We start from the raw sequence: 7,364 nt of genomic DNA on the forward strand, positions 1-7,364 counted from the left end.
TCACAGGCACATCCTCAGGTACTCAGTAACTGAATTTAGCAAAGCCATCCATCCATTCGGTCACTTCTGGTCCAACTCGGTCCCCTATGAATTTAACTCTATCCGTTCCAGATCAAATCCAATCAGCTCAAGAATTCTGCCCCTCCTCCCTTTCATTTCCTTCTCCTGGGAGGACTTATATGTTCCTGGAGCTTGCAATTGGGGGAGGGGCATCCATCCTTGTTGACTCCCCCTGAGTGAGTTATCTCCGAGGGCTTGGGTCATGCACACCTGTCCTCCCCGCACTTCCCAGAAGCAACCAGCGAACTCCGACCCCTAGCTGCCAGTGTCACAGAATCGACCCTTCAGCTAGCTGCCTTACGTGGACCAAGCACACAGCCCTCCAGGTCCACTAGCTCACTCTCAGCCACACCTCATTTGTGTGGGAAGTGCAGAAACTTCTGGATGCTCTCCTAATGACACAGGGCTGCGCAGAGGATTCTGCAGAGGGGCCTAGCTCAACTCCCTTTTGACTCTGCTGAGGCTTCTCCAGAAAGGCACTTATAAAGGAGCTTATAAGAGGCCTGTTGCATCTTCAGGCCATACCTGGTAAGATAATGCAGATCCTCTCTGCCCTGGTGTCCCCTAAACGTACCCAGGACTTTTTCATGCCACCCTTACGCTCAGCCCAGAGCAGGTGGGGTCAGGGACTCCTTTGTGGGCTGGCATCTTCGTTTAGGGGGGCTGTTCTGCTCCTTCTCTCACACCTGCCGAATGAGCCTATATCTCCTTCTGGGTGGTGGCTTCTGTGATGACGCATGCTTCCCCACTCCGGGGCCTACAGAATCAGCTCCCTGCTCTCCAAGTTCAAAGCCAAGCTTTTGAACCTACAAAAAAGATTTCTCTTTCAAAACCCTGCTCTTGCAAGGCTATAGTCTCAGCTCTCTGAGTTTCAAAGCCTCTTTTGCAACTCAAAGCCAAGGATTTTGACTCTTTGTTCTGAGTTTCCCTTGAAGGGAGATGGGGAATATAGGAAACCAACTTAGCATCTGAATGGAGGGAAATGGATAAGAGAAAATTGTCTACAGTGGAGCATCAGTTAATATCTCAAAATGATAATACCCAGCTCCTTATCATCTCACTGATGTTTCATGATAATCCTTCCAGGAAAGTGGTTGTGCCCATTCCAGGGCCAGGACTAGAGTGAGGTGAGTGAGGCCCTTTCCCAGGCACCAACTTTGAAGTGCCAAAAAACAGAGTCATCCAGAAAAACAATAGTTTAAAGCAATTGCTCTAAAAATAAAAATTTATGCAAAAAATCCATAACAAACAATATATCAACATTTTAAAGACAGAAAGGATTATACTGATTTTTCCTTCTGCCACAGGCTCCAATGTGGCTCATCAGAGCACTGGTCCTGGTCTTGTCTTCATTGCCTTAAAGGATTATTTATCTTGATTACTGAGTTTTTTTGGCACCTCCTTAAATTTTGTGCCTGGGGCAGGTGCCTTGCTCACCTCACCCAGGCCCTGGTTCAGATTCATTCTTTAGACGTGAGAATCAAGGTTCAGAAAGGGTGAGTAGCTCAAGTGGAACAGATGGTCCCAGGGAACCTGTGGGAGAGAGACTCCGTTTACTCATTCAGCACATACTCCTCAAGTAGGTGCAATGCAGCAGGCATAGGGCTATGTTCTATGGAACATTAGTGAACAAAGTCCCTACCCTCGTGGAGCTTATGCTTTGGTACAGAGGAAACAGACTTCAAATAATTCATAGTTAATTGTTCATTTAATTGTAATTGGAATAGCACTTTGAAGGAGAAATGTGGGAGTTCAAGAACCTATAACATGGGGGCTTGACATGCTCTTGAGGACCTGGTAGGATTCTCTGAGAGAGAGAGCTTTCAGCTGAAACTTTAAGGATAAGCAATGCGAACCAAGTAGAGTGGTAAGAAGAGGGACTAGCACGTGCAAAGGTCCTGGGGGTTGAAAGAAGCTGGTGCGTTTGAGAAACCAAGAAGAAGTGTGTTAATTAGTCCAGGTCAATTCTGTAACAAACAGGCCTTGAGTCTAAATGGTTTAATATGTTAAAAAAATTATTTCTCATTTGCTTTACAGTCTAATGTGGGTCAGAGAGCTCATCTCCATGTGGTGACTCAGGGATCCAGCCACTTTCCATCTTTGATGCCACAGAAAATAAGAGAGTGGAGGATTGTGCCTGGATGTGGTATGTATCATTTCTGCCCACATCTGTTGGCCCAGTGTTCATTCCAGGGCCCCACCTCATCACCCTTCTGAATGCTCAGGAAGAAAAGGGGTAGACAGAAGTTGGTGACTTTTGGCAGCCCCTTCCACAGGGAGAGGAACTAGGCCAGACGAGTCCTTGGTGGTCATGGTCGAGACCTGAGTCTGTAGTCTTGGAGCAGAAGATTCTCCTTGAACTTGGCCACAGATCTGGAAAGGTATTAACATAAAGATAGCTAGCTGCCAGCCGTAACCAATATGGTCTCTTCCAGGAGAACCCATTTTGGAATGTGGAGGCCTCCCAGAACCCATTAGGGCGGTCAGATTCCCATCTACAGCATGGAGGCGTGTCCCTGGGAACTAAATCAACTTCTCTGCCCTGGCCTCTGTTGTTCTAGTTCTCGTGTCCCCAGGAGGGCTGGGGAGGACTCTCAGCTTTCAACAGACCAGGCAGGTCAGTCTCAGAGCTCTGGTTTCAGAGGAATGTGATCCTCAGGGCGTATCTAGGCTCCGGTTTCTAGAGGGTCTGGGGAGCGGGGGAGCAGTGGCTGAGCTAGCCTCATGAGTTTTGCTACTGAGCAAAGGACTCTGGGCCAATGGTGGGCCAGACATTACCTGGAATTTGTTAACAGGCAAACCCAGATCACAGCCCTAGATTGTCCCTGGGCCTGGGGGCCACTTTGCTCTGCCCTCTTGAGCCTGCACTGGGGTTCTAGGATGCCCCCAGTTGGAAAAACATACTGAGCCCTGGGGCCTCTCAAAGTGAGGCGGTCCTGGAACTCTTTTTGCTGTTTGCAGGATGGGGTCAAGAATTTGGGCATCCTGGGTGGTTTCTCTAATTTCCCCCAGTCAAGAGAGGCGGTAAGACATAGAAGAAGTCCAGACTTTGCAATAGGATGGATTGGGTTTGCATTCTGGCTTTGTCCCTTTCCAGCTCGGTGACCTCAATCAAGCTATTTACCTGCTCTGAATCTGTTTTTTCATCTGTAAATCAGGGGAATTTGGTACTTGCCTGCCAAAGCTGTGGTGAAAGGTAAATTAGATTGGGGTCCCCAACCCCCAGGCCCTGGACCAGCACCAGTCTGTGGCCTGTTAGGAGCGCAGGCCGCACAGCAGGAGGCGAGTGGCCGGGCGAGCCAGCACAGTTTCATCTGTAGCCGCTCCCCAGCACCAGCATGGCTGCCTCAGCTCCATCTCAGATCATCAGGCATTAGATTTTCATAGGAGCCCCGGTTCCTGGTGCTAAAAAGGTTGGGGACCGCTGAATTAGATAACCTGTAGGTGCTCAGTAAATAATCATCATTATTGTGTGGAAGAGGACCAAGATGAGAGAGGTACGAGTCGTACACACTCCTTCCGCCAACGCACGCACGCACGCACGCGCGCGCGCACACACACACGCCTTCCTTACGGCTGCAGCCACAAAGAGCTCCTCTTAAAATGCGTGTGAGATTGTCATTCTTCTGTTCAAATTCCCCCAAGCATCTCTCACCCTCAGTCGAAGCCAAAGCCTTTACAAAGGCCGGGGGCCCCGGGTAGCCCACCCCCTCCTCGCTTTCTGTCTCTGACCTCTCTCTGCCACGCAGCTCCTTGCCGCTCCAAGACACCCAGGCACACTCCTGCCCCAAGGTTCCCGCACTGCCACCCCCACTTTCGGAATGCATGTCCCCCGACATCTGTCTGCATGGCTGCTTCCTCTCCTCCTTCCCACCTTTGTTCAAAGGCCATCCTGTCGACGAGGCCTCTCCGGCCACTCTGTTTCAGGCGGGGTCCTCAGACTTCTCGCTCTTGCTGGCTTGATTTCCTCCACAGCCTGACCGTCGCCCGACACACTGTGAAACGCCTTTTGTTGATTTTCTCCACTCACAGGAATGCAGGCCTCACAAAGGCAGGGGCTCAGGGGTCTATCACTATGTTCACATTCACAGTGATCCCCACCACCTAGGCATATAAGTAGGGGCTTCATGCTTATCGAATGAATACCTGAATGAAGGTGAGGACTTGAGTTCTGGAAGTACAGGTAAAGGGAGTGGGTCATGGCATGAAAGACATCGTCACTTTCCTTTTTTTTTTTTTGCCAGATGAGGAAGTTGGACTGGACCCCGGGGAGACCGTGAACCCATGGGAAGTGTGCACCTCATTGGGTGAGTTACTGCCTCCATGTGTTTTTCTGGGATGAGGGTCCTTAGCTTCTTGTAGACATTTAACAGAGTCTGTGATCTCCCAGAGGAGCTAACCACCCTCCCTGTTCTGACATTTCATGGTTGGCTCCAATAGGCTCAAATCCTTGATATCTAGGGACCTGTGATGCTAACATTCCGTGATCTTATTCAAGTGTCAGCAGCCACAGTGGTCCTGGCCCCACAGAGGGGAGTGGGAACCAGAGGGGACCCTGGCAGGGTCAGCATGGTGAGAGTGGCGGGTGGGAGTGGTGGTGGGGGGACTGTAGGCACCCGGGAGGGGAGACAAAGGAGACTTCTATATTATATGCGCTGTTTTCTTTCTTTTATGTAAAAGAAAGTGGATTTAAAGCAAATGTGACAAAATGTCAGCAGTCATCAATGCTGGATACCGAGCACAGGGGTGTTTATCACAGAAAGCTTTGTACTTTCCTGTATGTCAAAAATTTCTTTAAAAAATATGGATTCGGAGGTGGGCAGGTAGCTTATGGTTAGGAACGGAGAGGCCGTTTCTGGGCGCCTGAGAAACCTGGACTTCGGGCATTTTTCCAGCATGCGTCCGGGCAGGAAGGATGGCTGGTGTCCACGCCCATTCCCGGAGCTGTCAAGCCCCCTTCTCCTCCCCTGCTCCCCCTTCCCAAGTCTCGGTTTCCTGCCTTCATGGGGAGTAGAGAAAGGCTGAGAGGCCCCGTGCTGGGGGTGAAGCTAATTCATTAGTGACGCCTCAACAAGGACTGGGAGCCCGCAGTGCCAGCGTGATTCATCAACATGATTGCCCGCTGCCAGCCTGCGTGGGCCCGGAACGCCAGCACATTTTACCTGCCCCCACTGAGAGGGACCTGGTGGGAGGCGAAGGTACAGCATCTACCTAGAGCAAGAGAAAGACTCAGAGAAAGGAGAAGGCTGGTCCCCTGTGCCCTTGAACCCAGGAAGCTCTGTCAGGCTGGTGTTGGAGTCGCAGGGGCACACGTGACTCCTGCCCAAGCAGGCAAAGCCCAAGAGAGCTGCCTGGTGCTAGAGTGCCAGCTCTGAGCATGTGGTGGTGGTGGTGGTGGTGGGGGCAGCTGGCTGGGCTTCCTCCTCACAGAGAATGTTCCCTTTGGGGGAACTGCTTGAAGGGCAGCAGCGGGGGCGGGTGCTTACCCTTATACTGTCAGCCTGGATGGGTTTTCCTCAGCTTTCTGGTGTCTGAGGTATCATTTCTTCCAAGTTCTCCCAAACGACTAGAAGGGAGAGCGTTGGATTTGGGCTTACATGAGGTCTGGAAGGAGCTCGAAGCCCCCCTGGTCTGGTGTTTGGGCTCTAGTTACTCTCTTCTTGGGTCCCCTACCTCATTCTTTTCAGTCTCCATCCCAGGACAGGGGTGTGTGGGTGATTCCTGGCTCAGAGCAATACCTGCGTCTGTGTTCCCTGTCACCTGTTCAGCCCAGGACACCCCTTGCCCGATTACAACTGTTATTATTCTGCCCTGTGGTTCCTTTACCCCACACACATATATGGAGTATCTGAGCAAAAGAAGCCAGGAGCAGAAAAAGTACACGCTGAATAATTTCATCTATATGAAATTCAAGAACATGTAAAACTGATCTGTGATGATAGAGGTCAGGATCTTCGTTGCCGCTGGGAGGTGGGAATTGGCTGGAAGAGGCACGAGGGAACTCTAAGTGATGGAAAAATTACGTGGGTGTTCACACCTGTCAAAAGTTATTAAACTGTACACTTACGATCTATGTATTTCACTGTATGTGAAGTTTGCCTCCATTTTTTAAACGTTAAAAATTTTCATTGAATACTTCCAATGTGCCAGACTCTGTGCAGGCAGGGGAAACAAACTCGCCTGCTCTGTGGAGCTTATCTTACAGGAAGTGTGGTTCTTATCCTGACTTGCACTGGCCATTGCTCTCTGGGCTTGAGCTACCTCCCTCTCCACCTGAAGTGGGGATGGGAGTGGGAGTGGATCAAAGGCTGACGGGAGGTCCCTTCAGCCAATTATATGGTCACACGCAGGACAGAGGAGGCATGGAGCCTGCAAACCCGCCTCCCTGGCTGTAACTTCTACTCACTATGCAACCGTAAGCAAGTACCTAATCCCTTTGGGGCCACTTTTGTCATCTTTCACATGGGAACGATAATGCTTTCCTTGTAGTTCTGGCATGAGAGTTAGAGGCTCCTGTGTGAGAAAAGTCACTGCCAGAGGCGGAGTCATCATCGTTTCCACTTACTGGTGTGGTACAGTTAAGAGCACAGGATGGAGAGTCACACTGTCTGGTTTCAAATCCTAGCCACTCACCAGCCAGCGGGCTGACCTTGGGCAAGTCACCCAGCTCAAGTCAAACCTCTCAGAGCCTCCATTTCCCCATCTTTAAAACTGGGATAATGAGGGTACCTACCCATAGGTACGTCGCAAGTGTTCGATGCAATGCTCTCAGTAGTGCTGGGCACGCAGCAGGCGAGCAATAAATGGGAGCCAGTGTTTCTGCCAGGAGCTTTGGCAGGAGGGCTCTGAATAGGAGGGGAGAAGGCAGGGGCACACGGCTGGGCTGTTGGTGGGAACATGCGCAACCGGAAGAGTCACAGAATGAAAGTGGTCATCGTTGGTGGCACTCATAGGCGCTCACGTGTCCTCTGTCCGCCGCAGCCTTTGAGTATAGCTAGAGGAAGGTGGGAGGAGAGAAGGGTGAGAGAGCCCTAACGAGGAACTTGTTGGGCAATGAGGGTGTCCGGGGCAGGGAGGGGGCGGAGCCAAGCCCCAATTCTCCGAAAATCCTCCGATGTGACTCACCCTGAAAAGAGCCAGAAAGTAACACTGTTCCGAGTTACCATCCCGAAGTGACTATAGCGGGGAGATTGGTCGTATGCCGCTGGACCTAAGTGGCTAACAGTGACCGCAACCCTCAGTCCCTCCTCGAGAACCGCGTGTCCAGAGTCGCGGGTCGCGCGCCCACGTTTTCTCCGTCCTCG

Source organism: Pteropus vampyrus, unplaced genomic scaffold (genome assembly GCF_000151845.1).
Source record: "Pteropus vampyrus isolate Shadow unplaced genomic scaffold, Pvam_2.0 Scaffold144, whole genome shotgun sequence".
Lineage (NCBI taxonomy): Eukaryota > Metazoa > Chordata > Mammalia > Chiroptera > Pteropodidae > Pteropus > Pteropus vampyrus.